We start from the raw sequence: 23,850 nt of genomic DNA on the forward strand, positions 1-23,850 counted from the left end.
CAGCAGATAATCCTGCTTTCAAACGTTCCTGGTGGATGCAGTTCCAATTACCTAAAACTGCTTCACTGTTCCAAGCAGACTGACATTGTTTTCTTACTTTACAAATGTTGTGAAGGTTCCTGCAAGGCCTCCTCACTGAAATCTACCAGAAGCTCAACGTCATTCCGCGGCGCATAGGTTAGGTTAGGTAAGGTTAGGGAATATTTATTTTTTTAATTAGCTTGCCATTAGCTTGAGCGGCACAGAAGTCTGCTCTCTCATTGCCTTTAATTCCGACAGGACTCAGTTTTATGTTTCGTCCTTGGACTATGCCTTTTGTTATGTTGTTTACGATGTTGTTGACAAGCAATGGAATGATTGCATTTCTAGAGTTTATCACTGTAAGCAAACTTAGGGAGTCTGTGTAATAAATAGTGTTTGTGAGGTTCCCCTGCCCGGAAAACAAGTCACCGGAGTGTGTGTCCAGGACAATTTGTGCCTTCCAAAATGCAGGAAACACTAGAGCAGCGTACCTGGGAGTTCTCGACAATGGAATTGTAATTGCACAGCGATAAAAACAATTATTTTATTTCGCCAAAAATTATGTAAAGCTGAAAAATACCAAGAAAAACAAGAAGCACAAGTTAGCGGGTAACAATTTGCTAGTGGGTAACTTTTGCTGCAGCGGGGGTGCGCTGACGGCGGTAACCCGTCAACGAGCCGCTTTGCATGAAAACAGCTGTTCCACACCTTGATATTGTTTTTTCCGCGGCGTCTAAAATCAAGGTACTGAGCGGTTGAACTAAGAACGGAGAAAAATATGAATGGAGACAGCAAAGGCTACGTGTCTGCTGACCACACTTGCAAGGAGCGGTTGGTACGAAATCGGCGAAAAGAACTGCTTGAGGTAAGCCTGTGTTGGTCAGCGCTTACGATCGATGACAAAAGTGTCAAAGGGTGGATGGAGTGTTTGCAGTATCTAATGTGTGGAAGTACGCTCGCTATGCGTGCTTTGTTTATATGTATAGGTAACTGCGGCAAAGAGATGGCTAAGGAAAGAAAATGACCGCAGGAACAAACAATCAAGAGCAAAATGGTTAGACGTACAAAGTGCATTTCTTGACTGTTTCCGGACCGATGCCTAAACGCCCGCATTAAAGCGACAGTCGCGAAAATAATGCTTGGATGACAGTGCATGCATACCCTCTGGTAAACCGACTGCCCTGACCTCAATCTGTGTATTCCCCACTATTGCGCGTTTACAGAAAGAACTCCCCGCTATTCCTAGCGCAAGTTGTTTGATATCGCTGAGAAAATAGGCGGGAAATCTAGTCTGCGATGGCACCGAAGAGATCCCACATGTCCCCCGCCCAAGAGGAGATGCTCGATTTTTTGGAGCAGCATACCTTCTTGGTGTGGGCCTCGACGGAGCTATCGCACTCTTTGACCGTGGCCCGCACGCATGCGCCATGGGACGAGTTAACTGAGAACCTTAACCACTTGGGTCCGGCTGTCAAGACCGCCGCACATTGGCGGCACTCTTGGCGGCAAAAGTGCTGCCATACAAGGGCAGAGCTGGCGAGTCTGTGGGCCGGCCAAGGGGTGAGCCTGTCAACAGTGTTGGTCCATGGAATGCCGCAGTAACGTGTCTCTTCGCATTTGGTCGCAGGGGCACCGGAGGTGGCAAGCTGCCTGGCTCTGGGGGCCGCATTATGCAGCTCCTGGGGTGGGGCCAGTGCCAAGGGCGTGGGGAAAGCCTATTTCCCCATTGTCAGGCGACAGGTGCGTTTCCAATGTTGTAAAAGAATCATAGTGAGGTTATAGACGTTTTCACAGTTTCCTGCTTGGTGGTAATGAGGGATTCTTTACTGTTTCACAAAGTCATGTGCTGGGAACAATGTACCATCAAGATGAACTTTGGGATATTCATGTGTAAACGTGCGGCAGTTTGCCTTCTAAGACCTGGGAGGACTGGGAGATTCTGCTGCGCTCGGAGGACCCGGCCGTGCAGACCATCGCCACCGGCCGTGCTGCCAGTGTTATGGACCTTAGGAACATAACCACTTCAGTGCAGTGGGGTCGTGCGGGGTTCTCACAGGCCCAGCCTTTTGCAGCAGCAGCAGCACACCACGACCCCCAGCAGCAGCAGCATCACCACCACTGCCACCCTCCGCAGCACCACCACCTGCACTGCTACCAGCCCCTGCAGCAGCAGCACCAGCCTTCCCAGCAGCAGCACCGTCACGACCACCACCACCTCCGCCTCTACCACACCCCCTGCAGCAGCAGCAGCACCAGCTTTCCCAGCAGCAGCACTGCCAGCCTCCACCGCTGTCTCCAATGTCAGCGCATAGGTAAACCATTTCATCAGTCACCTGTATGACTAGTGAGTTGTGCACATTGTTGGCGGCATGTGTGGGTTTGAGTATCATGGAACAGATGAGGCTGAGGTAGAAGTTAAATCCTACGCAAAGGGTTGGAGTAGTTCGAATGCAGAAAGTGGAGGTTGCAAATGCAGTATCCACATTTGATAGTGGTGCTTTTGTTCTGTTCCTACGGATTTGTTCTCGTAGCACCGCAGATGAAGTAGCCGTTCATTTTTACTATGGTGCACTGAACACTGGTGCAACTGTCCACTGATCGGTTGAGCTGTAATGCTTTCACACAGACAACCGCATCAGCAGCATCGACAGTGTGCTGCTGGGGGACCTCCTTGCTGAGGAGCTGAGCAAAGAAGCCGATGAGTCAGCCTGCTAATATGTAGCCTCCTTAGCACCCGGGTTGGAAGCTGCTTGGCCTTAGTATGGATTTGCAGAGAAATATGTATAATCAAAATCATTTAACAGAAGTCGCAAAACTCTCCTGTACAACAGGCACTGGAGCTTGTGCTAGTTTTGTCCTGAAGCAGTGGGGACTGTGGTGGCACCCATTGGTGCAATCAATGCGCACAGCGTATATGTTGCTACAATGGCACCTTCATTACACCACTGACAGCGTATGCATGCGTAGTGCACCGCATTGAGCAATATGTGCATGTTCCCCTCTGACAGCCCCCCCAGCAGCCACAGCCGGGGCCAAGCTCTGGGAGAAGGCACCCGCCTCGCAACAGTAGGTGGGCGGAGGAAGACACCGTGCAGCAGCTCCTGCTGGAAACTCGGCGTAGCGCTGACCTGGCGGAGGCGCGAAACCGCCAGGACGCCAAGTTCCAGCAGCGGCTGCTTCGACCCCCTGGAAAGGCAGGCTCATTGAGAGCAACGGTATGTGCAGACAAAATGTTTGGCATATGGAACGCATGCGTGTGGGGCTTGGTCGCATCATGTTTACCGTGGAAGTGAAACCAGCCCTCTTCAATCACTTGGGGTAGTGCAGTTCAAGCTCCTTTCCTTTGCGGCTGCAGCAACCGCTGTTCAAACTGCTGCCATGGCGGATGTGGCAGCTGCGATGCGACAGGCGCATTGCAGCAGGCAGCAGAGTCCTGGAGTCGCGGGGACAGGACTCGGCCCGACAGCAGCTGCTTGCAGAGTGTGTCCGGGCTAGCAACCGCACACAATCGCCCGATGCATCTGCCCAAATTCTTTTTTCACCTTCATTTTTCATCTTGTCACCTACACACACTGTGTGCTTTTAATTCTTTTTGTTCAGGCGCAGAAACGGCATGTGTATTCTCACTTTTTCCTTCCAAGCTTTTGGCAGGTGCAGAAGCTGGTCTCAATACCCTCTGGTTATGTTGCGTTCTGCCAGGTGCTCTAACTGCGCTATGTATTCACGTTTCTTTTTTTCCTACCATGTGCCTGGTGTATAAGCTGTTCTGCATGGTGCGTTTACCTGCAACTGTGACGTTCACATTTCGATTTATAGGTATAATTTGTTGTTTTTTCTGGGGCTTAACATGTCCTAGCAACATGTTCCGTATGCACGCTGATGTACGCTGCCATCACTCGGTGCACTAGTGCAGTCAATCATTGAACTGAAGAAGACACATTGCACTGTTCATGCTAGATCATCTGTTGTATGTTACAAACTCGTCTGCACTTTCCGACGCACGCAGTCTGGCAACATTGGTACTGAACTGGCGGCCATCTTTAGGTTCCGCTAGCCAGATCCATGCCCGTATTCCTCGTATCGCTGGTGTTTTTTCTTGGCTTGCTGTGCGCCGTCTCCCGCTTGGTATGTTACGAGCGCGCTTTCGAATTCTACTTGTAGTACCTCCGCATTCTCCTGCGCGGCGCGAATCCTTGCTTACGCTCGTGTATCAGCATAGTTACTTGTTGACATAAATTAATGTTTTTTGCATTGTTCATGCTATAGCATCTGTGGTATGTAACGTTTTTTGCATGTTTTTTCTGTGTTCATGCTGCATGAGGATGTTTCTATTCAGGTTTTGTAGTCCTGCTATATATCTACTATGACCACTGTCCCATGCAACAACAGTACTAGTCGTGTTTCATATTTTAACAGTGATGTGCGAATGTGTCTTTTCTGCTTGTGCAGCATGTGTCAGAGTTGTGATACCGCTGTACAACTTTTCTTTTATGTCATCTCTGTGTGGCACAAGTTGTGCATCACAAGGCACTACTGAGTGCGTTAAATCTGTGCCAATTGTATTCTATGCAGTACACGCACTGCTTCAAGGTCGAAATGGGTGTCATGCTGTGCCAAACTGGTGAAATGTGCACACTGAATACATGCAATATGCAAAACAGTGTGTGTGTGTGTGTGTGTGTGTGTGTGTGTGTGTGTGTGTGTGTGTGGTCTTCCTCTTCCAAAATACACTAACAGCATTTGTTGCTTTGTTCACCCAAAACACGTCATTTACGCAGTGCCACACACATGAATACACGCATAGGTGGTGAACACAAGACACTGTTCCATGCTGCAAAGTGACGTCAGCAAAGAGGCAGGTGTGTTGATGCGAGCAACGATGAAGGAGGGTGCACGATGACACTTTTCACTTGTCTGACAAGCTGTTCCAACGCCTAGTTCGACTGGGGAAGGAGAGACTGTGCAGTGACTGTGCGACACATGCTCCGATGAACTGGGACATATACGTGAAGCAGCAGCTAGTGCGAGCACTTCTTTCTTTGGCACCGGAGGCTTCCAGGCAGTCGTTGAATCAGGACTGGCTGCTAGCCATTGTCTGGTGTCGGGCCGTGTGGCGCTGTTTTGCGTGTTGCTGTTGAGTAAGAGGTTAGAGTTTACGTCGCTGGTGTTCACGTCGTAAAATTGAAGAACAAAGTTTTTGCAGGCTGCCACTATGGAACGTGGGGGCGCGATGTCATCGCTACGAGCGGCGCCCGGGAACTCGCGCGCAGTCGCGGCGTGCAACGCCGAGGCCAGCTGCCGCTGCGCACGCCTCGTGTGCGGGCAGTGAGCCGGGAGCTTTCTCGCCCGAAGGAGTGTCGGGCACCTCGGGCCAACCCTGCGATTGCTCGGTGAGTGTCTTTTGTCACTGAGGGACACGCCGGAGGAGTCATGTGCCGTCAATCAGTTGGGCCCCGCAAAATCGAGTGTCCACTACATTCCGGAGGGATGGTTTCGTTTTCCCGTGTTGCTATGCATATTCCCACAAATTAAGTGGTTCCGCACAGCCTTATTTGCTTTTAAGCGCCCTCAAAAGTGCTGTCGAGTTGAGAACGCGTGTGATGCATTCGGCGATCACTTCGACATGGGCCTGTTTCGGTGGCGTTGGCTGCTTTTCATGGCAGCGCGCGCTGCATTTCTGCAAAGTGCTTCCTCCATTGTTTCACTGGGCGACTTTGGTGTCATTGTTCTGGACCACGTGGTTTTGCAGAGCTAAGCAGTAGGTTCGTTCGTCACTGGTTTATTATTTGACAGCGAATTAAGCAAGTTTTGCAGAGCGGCCTGTGACAAAACAAAAACTCAGTGTGTTTTGTGTTTGTTTTTTCTTTATTTTGCAAGGGAAAGAATGTTCTACCCTGCACGTGCTGGCATGACTGAGCATTTGTGTTTGTTTTTGCTTTTATTTTGATATGGAGAGGGTGAGTTACCTAACAGAAGCCGAGGAGGGCTGGCCATGCCCTTGAAGAGCCAATCATGTTAAGAGTGCAACATGACTCGAAGCTGCCAAATGTGGGCAGGGCCTTTAGACCTTTAAAACCGGGCCCCGGAGCCGGAAAAAGGGTTCTCAGCTAAGGTCAGGTGCTATGTATCTTCGGCTATGCCGAGTAGGGGCCTTCCCTAGTGTTCAGTCCCTAAGTTTGTATGTGATGTAAAAATATCTGTAACATAAACCTCAAGTATTCCCTTTATTCCTGCATCGTAACTCATCTTAAGACCATCTCTGGCGGGGCACCTCTGGTGCGAGGAAGAAAGATAAAGAACCTGTGAACTTTACTGTCGGTGTTGCGGTTACTGTGATGGGTACACGGGCCATCAACCACCGTGGGTTCGAGCTTTGCGCCAGGAGGCCCCAACCAGTGAGGAGAGCGGCAGAGTGGCTGGCGCTTTTTAAATAGGCTTCCAAATTCACAAAGGAGACATTTGTTTACCCCGTCCCAAATAATTCGAGCACACCTCTGTTCCCATAACATGGTCACTTCCCAGGTAGCACTGAACATTAGAATAGTGTTATAAAAATGTTGTGTAAGTTGGAGTAATGTTATATGTTGCATTGTAACTTTACCTTAACTTTAAAAATTAACATATAACATTGTTTCAATATAATCTAAATTTTATGATAATGTTAGTCGCAACTATGAAACAACATTGTAAATATATTTCGAGCACGGATTTCCAGACATTTTCTCGGTGTTCTTAGAGTAAAGATGGTTTTCAACTAACAGTACCTTGTAACCACATCTCTTAGATAAGTACTCCCCATAGATTACATGAAGAACCCCATTATTTAGTCACAAAACTTTAGTTATTACCCATTCCCCACTATCGCTCATGGGACATCCTGCAGTAGCGAGTGAGTATATTTAAGCACGACGGCATGATATCCGTCTGGAGGTGAGTGAATACGAGTTGCATGTTGTGCTGTAGTGTAGTGAAGAAGGTGTCGCTCTTGTCGCTGGTTCTTGCAAAGTGTTGTAAGTAGTGTGCCGTCACCACTGGCAGGCCTGCATGCTTGTGCGGGGCTCCTTTACCATTTTGAAGAAAGTTCCATGTTGTTTACATGTTTCATGAATGTTTGGGGAAGGTTATTCGAACATTTATATGTAACACTACAAAAACATTAGAAAAAAGGACATTAAGTACATTCCGGTGCTACCTGGGTTAATGCTAAACACACTGCGATGGCCACGCAGTTAGGTATACCGTTTCAAACCCAGCACTTGTGTTTTCGTACTTGCCCTGTATTTGTTCAACGTGCCACAACAATCCATATTTGATACAGTTTGGCAGACTGAAGACTCCGAAGCAACAGGGCGCTCGACACACGTCGCGCACATCGCACATAGCGCTCCACAACATAGCTACTTCTTTTCCTCTGCTGTTACTGCATCTGTAGAGAACGCAGTAGTGCCCAGATGACTTCTTGTACTTAGGAGGATATGACAGAGACCTGTTTAAGCTTTTTTAGAGGTTACAAAGGCCACTTGGTATAGCGTTTTGGCAGCCCGGCAAAAGATAAATGTCTGGGTCTGTGAGTAACGCTGCCGTAATCTCAGCAGCCCTACGGAAGCTGTTTTCCTTCGCATTCTATGTTGTTTTTAGTGTTTCTAGATTGGGGCAAATTTGTCAGTCGACGTGACGTATTAGGTCGCGATATGTAAGCAACCACAATAGAGAAAAGAGTGCTAAGGAGTGAGAATTCGAATAATGATAGCTGCCACCATCACACGCGCGTAAAAGCTTCAACTGCCTTCCTGCAGTGACTGACCTGGAAGGAAAAATGGCGGACTTGCGCAAGCGATACGCCACCGAGCTTCGAAGAGAAAGAACAGGGAACTACGGCGACCGCTGCTGGGTCCACATGGACCGCATGGCGTATCTGCGGCGTTCAGTCACTGCGGAGGAGTGCAACGACAACGCCGTGCCACTGCAGGTGAGTCGTGCGAGTTGTGCCTGTCATGCAGTGTTCTCAATATATATGCACAATTCTTTCCAATGAACAACCAGCTGACAACATCCGTCTTGTCTTTCTGCCCTTTGTCTTCGTTGCGCTGAAACAATATGACTGCGAACATGGCGTTTTGCTTCCTGTAAGATAAACGTAATAGAAAAATAGAAACAATTTTTTTTGTTTACGCTTCATTGGTACAACCATTTCTGTGCGCTTGCTTAAATAGCGAACGATATAAATGTTATATAACTCATGTTTTTAATGTCAGCATTTCCATACCAGGTGAAAACAGGTTGTCGGCTGAGAACTCCCGCCAAGGTCAAAACACCTGCCCGGGCATTTCACGAGCGGGGTTAGCCCAAAGCCTCCTAGCTAGCTTTGGGTTAGCGGCCTTCATTACTCCATTTGGGCAAGGGACTTTGTTCTGCTCGACTTATTCTGCCTGCCTTGTTCCCCTCCGTCAAGGCGGCTGGTCGGTGCTCCTTGTCAAGCCAACAAAAGGGATGATCCCCTTGGTGGTGTTGCTGTGTCCCATGGTGGGATAAAGATATGAATGGGTGGCTCCTTGCCGCCCTGACAAGGTTGCACTATATGTCTATGTTACAACAGTTCGTACAATATAGATAATGACATCATTTTGTGCATCATACGTGTAAAGGGTCGGTAGTGTACGCGGGGTCACTGGAACGCGGCTGGGGGCGCTCAAAGCGGAGCGTCTCCTTTCTCGGAACGCGGCCGCTTGCGAACGCGCCGGGAAATTCGGGTGTCCCCCCGCCCCGCGGTACCGATTCGCGCACGTGCTGGCACGAATGTGTATTTGTGTTTGTTTTTATTTTGTGGTGGAGAGGGTTCTTCACCTTACGGGAGCTGGAGGGCTCGTCAGGCTCTCCCTAAACCAATCATGTGAACATTGTAACATGATTGGAAGCCACGAAATGTGGGCCGGGCCTTTAGGGCTTTAAAACCGGGGCCCCGGAGCTGGAAGCGGGGGTTCTGCGCTAAGGTGAGATGCTACGCATCTTCGGCTACGCCGAGTAGGGGCCTCCCCTAGTATTAGCCAGATCCACCCTTTTTGTTGTTCTTTTGTTGGTATCTTTTTGCCGTTTAATTTGTCTCTAGTGCCTGAACTTGTGTATCTATTGTAAATTGCTGTATATAAACTGTACATAAGTATTCCCTTTATCCCTGCATCTCTACTCATCACGAGAGCGTCTCTGACGTGGCACCCCTGGTGCGAAGAAAGAAGCTTCAGTCTTCGAGTTAAGCAAACCGCCTCTGGCGGGGCACCCCTGGTGCGAGGAAGATAAAGAACCTGTGGATCTTTACTATACGCACAACAAATGTGAAATCATTCCGATTGCACGCAGTACAGAAGGATTATACTGAGCACAGTAAATGCATGCACGATCTATCGCATGATTATAGATAACTGCAAGAAAATTCTTTAGTGTTTATGTAAACACGTGAAACCAACCCATTACCACGCAGTGGCTTTTATTGTTCATGCTAATATACGGGACACCAATAAAAGCCGTTAACATACAGTGGGATAATCGGTTCCCACGACGTGCCGACTCTTCTGCGGACCAAACACGATGACTGCTTCGTCAACAGCAGTGGCTAAATCGCAGTTCGTGATCCATGGTGTTGCAATCAGCGATGGCTCGCGATAAAGAGAGCGCAGGTAGCAGTTACCGTCGTATCTGTGCTGGTCTCGCAGCACCCTTCGCAATTTCTACTACGTTCACGAGCACAAGACCAAGCACCACTGTATTAGTCGCAGCACCGCCATTACCAACACATGAAGGAACACGACGCCAAAGTTTCTGTGAACGGTGCCGCAAAGCAGGCAACTAAATGAATAGCGGTATGCATGGGTACGTGCAATCAATCAATGACGGGTTGTATGGACTGTGGTTTTTTTTTTCATCAAAAAAAAAACAAGAAACTTATGGGCTTACCTAGGTGCACTGAAAAATATGAGCAAAGGCAGTGAACGCAATGGCTGTGCACAGGAAACTTCCAAGGACCGCTTGGTACGAAAACCCATACAGGCTCCCTGAGGTGACTTGGTGGGCGCTTCCGATCGATGACAAAAGTGCCAGAAGCGTTGCCGTTGCCTGGTGTGGTTGTGTGTTTCATTTGGTTTTAGGAAATGTAAAACCAACTGTATTCCTTGTCCTTGTTCATTCGCAAGCCGATGTGCAAATGAGAGCACCAAAGCGACAACAGCGCTGATTTGATGGAATTCAGCGCAAACAAATGCAGCAGCTCTAGTAAACCTACTAAACATGACCTCAGTAGTCTGAGATGGCGCCGAAGAAGCCACGCCTGTCCAGTGGCGAAAAGCGAATGGTGCTTAATTTGTGTATTTTGGCAAACAAAAGCATGACTTCGCTCGAAAAGAAGACAGGGCTCTGTCGCGTGCACGTCATTGTTTTGCAAACACCGCTGTTGGTGGCGATTGTTTTGTACCAGTAGTGTTGGTGGTTCCTCAGATTTCATAGTTCACGTCTGATGGTACGATATATGGCACAGCACGGTAGGCACGGTACGAGGGTTTTATTGTCCCAAAGCAGCACACGGGCTCCGAGGGCCCCCATTGTGGAGGGCTCCAGCTGAAAAGCGCGTCTGCATTTCGTCTCTATCAGTATGCAGCTGCCACGGTTTCACAACAGCAATGCAAATTTTTTGTTGCACTTGCAACCTAGATCGACGGGGCAGGTGGGTAGTTCAGTGAAATGGAGGCTATTCTCACGTATCTTTGAGCCAGCTGCACGTGAGAGAGAGAGAGAAAAAACTTTTATTTAAAATGAGGAAGGTTGCTCGAGCAACTTGGGTGGCACCCCTAGTCCAAGGCGCCACTGGCTTTAGCTGACTGACGGACTTGCTGAACCAACTTAAGTTGCTGATCCAGGGTCTCGCTGGTCAGGGCCACCTCCCACTGCTCATATGTCGGGTTGGATACAGTTAAGTGTTTTGGTTTCGTTGTGCATTCGTAGTTAGACAGGCAGAGCAGAACGGTGGGGCTAAGAATTAACATGCAGAAAACCAAAGTAATGTTCAACAGCCTAGCAAGAGAACAGGAGTTCGCCATTGGTAGCGAGGTGCTGGAAGTAGTAAGAGAATATGTCTACTTAGGGCAGGTAGTGACCGCAGATCCGGAACATGAGAGGGAAATAACTAGAAGAATAAGAATGGGGTGGAGTGCATATGGCAGGTTCTCTCAGATCATGAATGGTAGCTTACCAATATCCCTGAAGAGAAAAGTATACAACAGCTGTATCCTACCGGTACTCACCTATGGGGCAGAAACGTGGAGGCTAACAAAGAGGGTTCAGCTTAAGTTAAGAACAACGCAGCGAGCTATGGAAAGGAAAATGATAGGTGTAACGTTAAGAGATCGAAAGCGGGCGGAGTGGGTGAGGGAACAAACGCGTGTTAATGACATCTTAGTTGAAATCAAGAGGAAGAAATGGGCTTGGGCAGGGCACGTAATGCGAAGGCAAGATAACCGCTGGTCCTTAAGGATAACGGAGTGGATTCCAAGAGAAAGCAAACGTAGCAGGGGACGGCAGAAAGTTAGGTGGGCGGATGAGATTAAGAAGTTTGCGGGGATACAGTGGCGGCAACCGACAAAGGACAGGGTTAATTGGAGAGACATGGGAGAGGCCTTTGCCCTGCAGTGGGTGTAGTCAGGCTGATGATGATGATGATGTGCATTCGTGGGAATGTGGTAGAGCGTAGGGCAAGCTCCACACCAAGGGCATGTATTCTGATATTGAGTGGGGCTAATCTTGTGTAGGATGAACAAGTTAGGGAAAGTGTTGGTCTGAATTTTCCTCCAGTCTATGGCTGCAGAGGAGTCTAGTTTTATGTGAGGGGGTGGGTATTTTCTGCGCTCCAGCCGAATATGTTCTAATCTGTCACCATAGGTGCTAGGCATGGGCGTGGGGTAGGGATGAGGATCTGCCCGGTGGGTTAAATCTCGGGCAAGATCGTTGGCTACCTCATTTCCAGCTAGTCCTTCGTGACCAGGTGTCCATGTTAGTCTGTGTGTTTGGCTGAGATTGCCAAGTAGCTGTGTTGCTCTTGAGGGAAGCCTGCCATTAAGAAAGTCTCGGCAGGCTTGTTGGGAGTCTGTTATAACGTGGGAGGACTCTCCTCTTTGGTCTTTATGTTTGATGGCGATAGCTATTACCAGAGCTCTGCAGAGGAGGGGTTTTCTGCATATATAGAAGCTTGGAGAGCCGGTTTTAGTTGGTGGTCAATCGCAGCGACTGAGAACTTTCCCGGCGTGGGGTAGGCCCCAATGTCTACGTAAACGGCTTTACGGTCGCTCTCTAGGTGTTTCTGAAGTGCCTCTGCTCGCGCTTATCGTCTGCCTTGCTGATGAGCATGATGCATGTGACGTGGGATTGGGCTAACGGTGATCTTTTCTCGGGTTTGGAGTGGAAGAGAGGTTTTACTGCCTCTTGTCTCCAGCCCCGGCCATGTCCCTAATTTAGTCAGGATCATCCTTCCCGCATTGGTTTTTAGAAGGCGTTCTTTTTGGCTTTCCAAGAGGGCATCTTGGAGCTCGTGAGAAAGCCATCACCTCGGTATCGAAGTTTCCGCTCTACTGCAAACAACTTGGGAGACAAGAGTACAGCTTAACGTAATTGTCATTTCGTTAAATAAAGAGAGCACGAAGCCGCGTGCAGGCCGTTAATATTGACTTATAGTCAGTTCTTCACAGCTGTTCGGCGTTATCAATTTCATTCCGCGACAAATATCAAGGAGCCAACACTGCATACATAGTGGCTCGTATGAATAAATTATTTCGCCACGGGCCAAGGAAGATAGATACTTGGCCCTATTTTTGGGATGCTCACAAGTTTCTCGATGCACTACCGATGAACAATCAGCAAAAAATGCTGAAAAGCCATTGCTGCACTGTGGAGAAGGAAAGATGTGCACATCTTGGACTGTGAGAAGTAAACTGCCTGTTCTACACAGTTAATCATCAGACAGCGCAATAAGCCATACTGAATAAGTATACTCAAGACCATACTAACTGGAAAGCCGCTGTCTCTGTCTGTGGCATAACTCTTCAAGGTGTGGTAATAAGTTTCATTGCACATTTGGAACTCCAGCAACCTCTAAGTATGGAGCTGGTCATATCGGGTCCCTGCTTAACGAGAGGCCACATGCTCGGCCTACAGCTGCAGAGCTACTACAGAACTCATTCTTTGCATCAAAGGTCCGCCAACAAGGCAATGCAATCGGAGCAGCTTCGCTCGGCATGCCTACTTGAAAGAGCCCGGAACCACCCTAAGGGCCCGGAACCACCTTAGTTTGGTAGGTGTCGTTTCCATGTTTGCAGCATAGGGGGGGACGGCAGGAAGTAAGCTTTATCAAACGTTCCACCGCCCGATCGTCGAAGTGCCAACCCTACGCGAATGTGCACGCGGCATTTATTTTGGCTCGTATTGCATGCGCACGTCTGCACAATTTCTTGCTATTATGAAACATTACACCGTGGATTCATGGTACCTGCGCATTTAAATGAAGTTTACTTGCACTGCGGAATTTTTTCAGATTGTATCCAGCTCATTACTTTCATTTCAAATTATCCACCAACGAGAATGGGGTAGAAGTGGTGCCCACCAGCATGGATCAGGAAATGTAACTTAGTGAAACACCACAGTCATGGGCGTCCGGAAGGGGGGGCAAGGTGGAACGGCTGCCCCCCCCCCCCCTGGAATTTCGGATATTTTTTGTGCACTACTAGAAAACAACTACACAGATTGATTAGCACACTTAGGTGATATTAACTTTCCGGATTTTGCTTATTAAGTTCAATTCATTGATCATGAATAAATTCCAATGCGTGTTATTAAAGCCTAGTGCTGTCTCGAATTTTTCTTTCCTATGCGTAGTTTAGACCACAAAGAGTTTCTTTTTGGTGCTAACCTACCCCCCCCCCCCCATCGGGCGGAGGTGGGGTAGCCACTGCTTACCTATTGGCCTGCATAAATTATTTTATTTAGCCACCTCACCCAGGACACTGCAGAGCGGAGTTGGTTGCATGCAAAAAATGGCCAATAGCGAAATATACAACATGAGGAAATAACTAATAATATCTTTATGCTTTGCTTACTGTTGCGGAAACATCACGAAAGAAAGGGAACGAACGGGCCAAAGACAGATGAGGCCCTATTTTATTGTAATATTAACAAGTTTCTCCATGTGCTACCGATGAATAATCCATCAAGAAATTCTGGAAAGCCAGTTCTGCACTGTGGAGGCAGATCTTGGAGGACTGTGTTGCCGCAGATAAAGCAGGCAGTTTAGAAGTACAACATATCTGTTTTCAGTTGTGTACACACAAGGAGTGTATGGTGGTAAAAATGCTTCAGACATTATATTCAGCTCAATCATTACTTTCATTTCAGAGCACCCACCAAATGGGGAGAATGGGCACAGTAGCCAAGAAGGAGACGTGGAAGTGGTGCCCACCAGCATGAGTGAGGAATGGAACGTTGTGAAACACCACAGCCATGCTTTTCCCTCACCATCATCATTGTACCCTTAAAAGATCCCGTCTGGGACGTTACATAAGGGGGAAAAGACAGTGGTGTGAAGAGGTGATCATGAGAACATAAAAAAGCATAAAAGAACTTTGACATGAAATTGACGTCACTAATCCAAACGCTCGGCATTGGCTCCACCACCAGGATCCCCTTTTCCCCGGACACGGCGATGCCACGCACGGCTAAGCGCGGATGCTCGGGTCCGTGGTGACGCATTGCCCACCATCATCCCCCCACGGGAATGTCCCTGCGGATGCTCGGGATAACCCGTGGTGTCGCCACTCACCAACGTCTGCATGCTGCAGACGCCCCCCCTGCGGGGATGTTTCTACTTTGACTTTGCATACTCCATTTAGTCTGTCCAGCATTTACCTGCAAATGAACCCTTTCCAACCACAACAATATTTGAGGTGCGTCGTCCTGGATCCCCTGCCCCTTTGCCACAGCCGGCGCTTAGCTGCTTTGCCTCCTCTCCGGCCAGAACTTATATTCATGCCCAACCAGGAGGAGCATCATGAGTAATTATGAAGAACAAGATCAATGATATTCTACTCAGGCGCTTCAACGCCAAGAAGAATGAGATCATGGCAACCTTCAATGGTCAGCAGCTTTCAAGTGCTGGCAAACGAAAAATAGTGCATAGCATATTTTTGTATGCTGAATACTAACTGTAACAAGCTCTGACAACGCCAACTTAATTTGCTTCTCACGGTGGCTTCCGACTACAACAGGCTGAATCAATACACAAAAAGATGGCTTTGGCGGCGTCCCACCATTTTAGACCACATCTTTGAAACTTGGGCATTTTCTTAACGCAATTAATTAGATGCCTTCAGCGCGGCCTTGTTAGGAATCACTACGATGCGCCTTCCTGCTTGGAGGACGCCAAAGCATATTTTTAAAAAATCTCGCAGGTCTTTCCTTTTTCAGAAATTACGACACAGGTACACCTCTTAAGAGGCCAGGTAACGGATACGAGCGGTGGAATTTTTATACCAGCAACTGCTTTCATCCAGTTGGCACACTGATGTAGCATTAAAGTGTCCTAATACAAGAAAACTACTCCCTGCAGATCTCGGTCCCTTGGTTGGTTGGGCGTGGACTCAATCGTCGATGGCAGCCAGTACCAACCAGCCCAACGTCCCGGCCATGCGCTCGATACTGAGCAGAGAGCCTCGTCCAGTACAAGCCGACCAGCGAGGCAGGCACCTCTTCGGCACTAGCTGTACCTAATGTAAAAGAGTCCGATGGACTGCGACCGAAGAGGCAGCGGAAGAAAGGGGCGAAGCGCGCGAAAGGGGAAACCCCTCCTCACCTTGCGGGGGTTGCAAGAAAACGTATACCAGGATGTATTATTTCCATGAGCATTTCAACCTGCACATGGGCCCGAAGCCATAAAAGTGTGCCCGCTGCGGCGCAACGTTTGCCGTGCCGGGGTGACTGCAAAGGACTACCACATGGGTCAAACACCTTAGGTGTGCAAGCAGTGCGGGCGCACGTTTTGCCGCAGCGAATTCTTGATGGTCCACATGGAAGACAAAAAATATTTTAATTCTGCTCCCAAGAGTCCTTAAATGCTCTTTTCTCATGATCTAGACCCAGTTTTTGACGTAGAACTGTAGTGACATCCCACAGCACAGTAATGTGACGTACTATGACCGACGACGCGTGACATCGACCAGGCGCTGCGTCGGCGACTAGGTGGTCGGTGTGCTGATCGGCAAGTGTGTCGTTGCTGACGCACTATTTACTATTTACTACTATTACTATGTATACTATTTACACACCAAATCGATATAATAAAATCTAGAAACACAAATAAGAGTGTCGGTGTACGTTATTCACCTCATTGTGGTTTTTTTTTTTTAACTTGTTGACTGCTTAAACTACTGGAGGTAGTAAATGCAACCTCAAGTTATGTACCTGTGTTTTTTTTTTTGTCTTGTGACTCAGTACCGAGTAACTGTGCACTTTACCCCAATAAGCTGGTGAAACTCTCCACTAAGCAGTGGTGTCTTGTGGAGTAACTTTGCATAGACGGGTACCTCCGCAGACGACGAGGAGCTACTGAAGGTTGCATAGGAGGAAGAGGTGGCTGCTGAGGAGGAGCAGCAGCAGCCTTGGCCACATTTGCGATGCCGTCAGCGCAGTAGTGCAATAAGATGTCCCATTTCTTTCAGGTCGGGACATCGCGTACAAGATAGAATTGGGAGAAGGGGTCCGCGCTCCTGCCGACACACAGCCTGTGAGTTGGTCTGAGAATATCAGGCCCCACATTTCTTATTTTTCAAGCTGCTTGAAAATACCATTTGCAGCAACAGACTATCACTGTCGTTTTACAACAGCCACACAAGTCTCCTTCATATCAACCATTGGTACGCTGTGCAAGCTTTTTTCTCTTACAGCGGGCACTGTGAGATGCTTGTAATGGTTAGGCGAATGTGCACATTGAGTACAATGAAACAATGCTGCTTTGTCATACCACTGATTATGACTTTTATCCCCAGCATGCATGCCAATAGTTTTCTTTCTCAGACATTGCACCAAACAGTCAGCTATGCACACATCCTGGCATTTTGGCAAACAAAAGCATGACTTCGCTCGAAAAGAAGACGGGGCTGTGTCACGTGTACGTGCCATTGTTTTGCAAACACCGCTGTTGGTGGCGACTGTTTTGCAACACTAGTTAGTGTTGGCGGTCCCTCAGATTTCATAGTTCACGTCTGATGGTACAATATATGGCACAGCACGGTACGAGGGTTTTAATGTCCCAAAGCAGCACACGGCCTCCGAGGGACGCCGTTGTGGTGGGCTCCAGCTGAAAAGCGTTTCCTTTGCGTCTAAATCAGTATGCGGCTGCCACGGTTTCACAACAGCAATGCAAATTTTTGTTGCGCTTGCAACCTAGATCGACGGGGAGGCGGGTAGTTCACTGAAATGGAGGCTATTCTCACGTATCTTTGAGCCAGCTGCACGTGAGAGAGCCGTCACCTCGGTATCGAAGTTTCCGCTCTACTGCGAATAACTTGGGAGACTGAGTAAAGCGTAACAAAATTGTCTTTTCTCGTTGAAGCGAGTGCGACGTCGCGTGCAGGCCGTTTATATTGACTTATACTCAGTTCTTCACAGCCGTTCGGCGTTATCAGTTTCGTTCCGCGACAAATATCAAGGAGCCAGCCAACACTGCATACATAGTGGCTCGTATAAATTATTTATTTCGCCACCTCACCGCCCAAGAAAAAAGGGAACAGGCCAAGGAAGGTACTTCTGGAAAGTCAGTGCTGCACTGTGGAGAAGGAAAGATATGCACATCTTGGACTGTGAAAAGTAAACTGCCTGTTCTACAGAGAGAATCGTCAGACAGCGCAATAAGCGATACTGAATAAGTATACTCGCGACTGTACTTACTGGAAAACCACTGTCTGTCTGTGGCATAACTCTTCAAGGTGTGGTAATAATAAGTTTCATTGCACATTTAGAACTGCATCAACATCCAAGTGTCATTATCGGGCTCGTCATTATCGGGTCCCTGCTGAACGAGAGGCCACATGCTCGGCCTACAGCTGCAGACCTACTACTGTACCCATTCTTTGCATCAAAGGTCCGCCAACAAGGCACTGCAATGGGAGCAGCTTCGGTCGGCATGCCTAATTCAAAGGGCCCGGAACCACCCTAGTTTGGTAGGTGCCATTTCCATGTTTACAGCATAGGGGGGGATGGCAGGAAGTACGTGCCACCACCCGAGCGTCGAAGTACCGACCCTATGTGACTGCATGCGGCATTTATTTTGGCTCACATTGCATGCGCATGTCTGCACAATTTCTTGCTATTGTGCAACATTACATCGTGGATTTATGGTACCTTTTCATTTAAATGAAGTTTCCTTGCACTGCGGAATTTCTGCAGAGATTGTATCCAGTTCATTACTTTCATTTCAGATCATCCACCAAGGAGAGATAGATCATCCTTGCTCTTTCATAACTCTTGCTGCAAGTTGTTCCAATGCAGCGCAACTATTCCCTACTATTTCCCTGTCTACAGAATTTCCCTGGCCGATACCAAGAAATCACCCAGAAAATTGGAGTGAAAAAAACGTCATCAGTTAAAATGGTGACACCTCCGAAGCGCCCACGCATGTCTCTTGCCCAAGAGCTGATGCTCGTCGTATTTCTCGAGGAGCATCCGCCCTTGGCACGGCCAGCGTCAAAGCTCTCGCCACAGTACACGACGGCTCGCACGTGGGAGCTCTGGGATGAAATTGCCGCCGCTTTAAACAGAGATGGCCCGGCAGTTAAGTCTGTGGAGCACTGGCGCTACACCTGGCATGATGTGCTCGCTTGCCGGTGGTGCGCGGAGTTGGCGCGGCTGCAAGCTCACCAAGGGTGAGCCTGCCTGTCTAAATTGGTCTGTGGAGTACCGCTTGAGCATAGTTTTCTGCATCTTATCGCAGGGGTACCGGTGGCGGCAGGCTGCCGAGGATGGCTGGCCGCGTGGTACAGTTAATCGGGCCAGTGAGCGCCACGGGCGTTGGGGGCCGCTACTTTGAACGGGCTTATGTCCCCCGCCAGCAGCAGGTATGCCCACTGTCGTGAAGGGTTCTTCACCGAAACCGTATGATGAACTTCAAGACATTCATGTTTGAACGTGTGGCATTATGTTTCCTTGCAGGAGCAGCCCAGCCTGGTGTGTTTTTTTTTTAAGTTTGGGAGGTGTAGGAGTGAAGATAAACTAGAGACCGCAAATGCAGCCTCAGCTTCTTTACCTTCCCTTTTCTGGTAGTGCTGCATATTGCATGACAAGTGCACATTAGTCTGCTTTCCCTCCGACAGGCACCCAGCAACAGCAGCAGCACCCCACTGCGCTACCCGCACCGCCCACATTTCCCGGCCGCCCATTGCGGCGGAGGAGTCTGCACGACATCACAGTGGGACGAACTCCTCTCACAAACGCGCCGAACAGCGGACCTTGCTCAGGCACGGAACAGGCAGGATGCCGAATTTCAGGCACGCCTCCTGCAGGTACGTGCTGACAGCGTACACCACATTTTTTGTTTACATCAGAAGCGGCTGCATGCAACAACTAATGTTGCTGTATTCATGGTTCCAAACCTGTGCTTAACCTTTGCATGGCCGCCTCTTGTGGGACGTGGCTCAGTATATATTTCAGTAGGTTATTTATAACATGAAAGAAAAATGAGCCTTGAACGTCTGTTAGGAGCACAAATTTGCAACTGAACCTCGTATGTGCAGCACCTCAGCGAGTTTTCTGCCGCCGTGACAGACCTCGCCAGGGCGGTGAGAGACACCAGGGCGGAGTTGGTGCACCTCCAGGAGCACCTTGTGGTGGCGATGTTTTTATGTTGCTGCTGTGTAAACTACGTGCAGCGGCCATCAAATTGAGTGTCTTATTTGAGTGGCTACGTTTTCTTTTAAGCCTTCTGCAAGGTGCACAAGGCTATATGTGATATGTAGAGCTTTTAAAATGGTGCCTTGCTTTATCTGATATGTATTATAGTTTTTTTTCATTATGATGCCTTTTTACCTTCTGCAAAAAATGCAGGTGTATGTGATATTTTCTAGTCAGTTTGCTTTTGCATATTTCCAATGGTGTCTTTTTACATTCTGTTAGTAGTGCATGTATGTCTAGTCAGTCTCTATCTGCATTTTTCTGATGTCTCCAGTTTTCCATTCTGCAAGATGCACAAGTGTTACTGGCCTAAGAGCTCCCGCAACGGTGCTTCTATACAGTGTTGCCTGCATTGCAACAAATATATTTTGTACAGCTCTGCATGACTGTGCTTCATGTTTTGCTCTTCAGTGAAAGACTACTTGCATACCACCTCATTAAACACAGCTGTGATGTTTGCACGTCTCTATGAGGACTTTGTGCTCATGCTGCAATTTATTGTGGACACTGTGACTTGTACTAAAATGGCATGCATTTAGTCATGCGCCATTTTCATCACAACTGCTCCACTGTTCACCATTTGTATTCATAATGGCCATTTGTGATATGCACGCTTTTAAACATTTTTTACGTTTTTACATTTGCAGTCATGTTAGATGTATTATGTAGCACTTACTGAACATTATACTAGTTGTGCACCATGTTCTTACACTCACGCACAAAAGTGGGCTTCCTGTCTGCACAACCTGTGATATTTACCATGACAACTTGTAGTCTTCAGATCTTTTTTCATCATCATGTCTGCGTGACGATTTGTGCTGCACTTGACAGGACATATGGTGACTCACGCACAAAAGTGGGCTTCCTGCCTGCACAAGCTTTGATAGTTACCATGTCAACTTGTAGTCTTCAGATCTTTTTATTATCATGTCTGTGTGACGATTTATGCTCCACTTGACAGGACATACGGGATTTGGTGTATGTAGTATGTTTTGCTAATGCCTGCACTGATTCAACCACCTATGTGAAAGGTGCTATATGCGGTACTCTCTCACTTCTCGGTAGACACCTCAACCCTGCCGTAAGGGAAGGTGGTAAAGAAAGAGGAGCCGTACTGGAGGGTTGCAGAAGAATTCCCATCTTTGGCCGTATTACGGAACTGTCACAAATTTTGTCGAAAGTTACTGACAGTGACGTCAAAATGACGAAACAATGTGACATCGACGCTTGGCGCAAAATTGACGCAACAAGGAATCAGCCAATTACAGCTGAGCGGCGCCCCAGAAGCATTAGCCTGCACGACGAGGGACCGTCTGCTAAATTTTTGCTAAAAGAGTAAAGAAATAAATGCTCACCGATAAAAATAATTATTTTATTTTGCCAAAAATTATGTGAAGCTCAAAAATATCAAGTTAAACAAGAAGCACAAGTTAGCGGGTAACAATCTGCTAGTGGGTAACTTTTGCTGCAGCGGGGGTGCGCTGACGGCGGTAACCCGTCAACGAGCCGCTTTGCATGAAAACAGCTGTTCCACGCCTTGATATTGTTTTTATGCGGCGTCTAAAATCAAGGTACTGCGCGGTTGAACTAAGAACGGAGAAAAATATGAATGGAGACAGCAAAGGCTACGTGTCTGCTGACCACACTTGCAAGGAGCGGTTGGAACGAAATCGGCGAAAAGAACTGCTTGAGGTAAGCTTGTGTTGGTCAGCGCTTACGATCGATGACAAGTGTCAAAGGGTGGATGGAGTGTTTGCAGTATCTAATGTGTGGAAGTATGCTCGCTATGCGTGTTTTGTTTATATGTATAGTTAACTGCGGCGAAGAGATGGCTAAGGAAAGAAAATGACCGCAGGAACAAACAATCAAGAGCAAAATGGTTAGACGTACAAAGTGCATTTCTTGACTCTGTTTCCGGACCGATACCTAAACGCCCGCATTAAAGCGACAGTCGCGAAAATAATGCTTGGATGACAGTGCATGCATACCCTCTGGTAAACCGACTGCCCTGACCTCAATCTGTGTATTCCCCACTATTGTGCGTTTACAGAAAGAACTCCCCGCTATTCCTAGCGCAAGTTGTTTGATATCGCTGAGAAAATAGGCGGGAAATCTAGTCTGCGATGGCACCGAAGAGATCCCACATGTCCCCCGCCCAAGAGGAGATGCTCGATTTTTTGGAGCAGCATACCTTCTTGGTGTGGGCCTCGACGGAGCTATCGCACTCTTTGACCGTGGCCCGCACGCATGCGCCATGGGACGAGTTAACTGAGAACCTTAACCACTTGGGTCCGGCTGTCAAGACCGCCGCACATTGGCGGCACTCTTGGCGGCAAAAGTGCTGCCATACAAGGGCAGAGCTGGCGAGTCTGTGGGCCGGCCAAGGGGTGAGCCTGTCAACAGTGTTGGTCCATGGAATGCCGCAGTAACGTGTCTCTTCGCATTTGGTCGCAGGGGCACCGGAGGTGGCAAGCTGCCTGGCTCTGGGGGCCGCATTATGCAGCTCCTGGGGTGGGGCCAGTGCCAAGGGCGTGGGGAAAGCCTATTTCCCCATTGTCAGGCGACAGGTGCGTTTCCAATGTTGTAAAAGAATCATAGTGAGGTTATAGACGTTTTCACAGTTTCCCGCTTGGTGGTAATGAGGGATTCTTTACTGTTTCACAAAGTCATGTGCTGGGAACAATGTACCATCAAGATGAACTTTGGGATATTCATGTGTAAACGTGCGGCAGTTTGCCTTCTAAGACCTGGGAGGACTGGGAGATTCTGCTGCGCTCGGAGGACCCGGCCGTGCAGACCATCGCCACCGGCCGTGCTGCCAGTGTTATGGACCTTAGGAACATAACCACTTCAGTGCAGTGGGGTCGTGCGGGGTTCTCACAGGCCCAGCCTTTTGCAGCAGCAGCAGCACACCACGACCCCCAGCAGCAGCAGCATCACCACCACTGCCACCCTCCGCAGCACCACCACCTGCACTGCTACCAGCCCCTGCAGCAGCAGCACCAGCCTTCCCAGCAGCAGCACCGTCACGACCACCACCACCTCCGCCTCTACCACACCCCCTGCAGCAGCAGCAGCACCAGCTTTCCCAGCAGCAGCACTGCCAGCCTCCACCGCTGTCTCCAATGTCAGCGCATAGGTAAACCATTTCATCAGTCACCTGTATGACTAGTGAGTTGTGCACATTGTTGGCGGCATGTGTGGGTTTGAGTATCATGGAACAGATGAGGCTGAGGTAGAAGTTAAATCCTACGCAAAGGGTTGGAGTAGTTCGAATGCAGAAAGTGGAGGTTGCAAATGCAGTATCCACATTTGATAGTGGTGCTTTTGTTCTGTTCCTACGGATTTGTTCTCGTAGCACCGCAGATGAAGTAGCCGTTCATTTTACTATGGTGCACTGAACACTGGTGCAACTGTCCACTGATCTTGTGCTGTAATGCTTTCACACAGACAACCGCATCAGCAGCATCGACAGTGTGCTGCTGGGGGACCTTCTTGCCGAGGAGCTGAGCGAAGAAGCCGGTGAGTCAGCCTGCAAATATGTAGCCTCCTTAGCACCCGAGTTGGAAGCTGCTCGGCCTTAGTACGATTTGCAGAGAAATATGCATAATCAAATTCATCCAAAAGTGGTCGCAAAACTCTCCTCCTGTACATCAGGCACTGGAGCTTGTGCAAGTTTTGTCCTCTTGCAGTGGGGACTGTGATGGCACCCCTTGGTGCAGTCAGTCAATGCGCACAGCATATACGTTGCTACAATGGCACATTCGTTACATCACTGACAGCGTATGCATGTGTATGGGTCTATTCGTGTGTATTCATGTTCATAGTTCTCTCAAACACAGTACAGATCAGTAGCAGGCA

The 23,850-nt window shown here is 48.5% G+C and overlaps 1 protein-coding gene across 3 annotated transcripts in view; it reads right to left on the reverse strand.

The window, feature by feature from the left end:
• LOC149347110 (uncharacterized) overlaps positions 1 to 23,850 on the reverse strand; it is an 89,166-nt gene that overhangs the window by 36,890 nt on the left and 28,426 nt on the right. Inside the window, exon 2 of one of the 3 annotated variants that reach the window (XR_016292499.1) lies at positions 3,889 to 23,521. The exons of the other annotated variants lie outside the window; for them this stretch is intronic. The gene's annotated coding sequence lies outside the window, so the exon portion shown is untranslated. Of the gene's footprint in view, positions 1 to 3,888; positions 23,522 to 23,850 lie in introns of those variants that run through there. 3 annotated transcript variants of the gene reach the window in all.

The sequence above is a fragment of the Amblyomma mixtum genome, chromosome 4 (assembly GCF_055824585.1).
Source record: "Amblyomma mixtum isolate Tamu chromosome 4, ASM5582458v1, whole genome shotgun sequence".
Lineage (NCBI taxonomy): Eukaryota > Metazoa > Arthropoda > Arachnida > Ixodida > Ixodidae > Amblyomma > Amblyomma mixtum.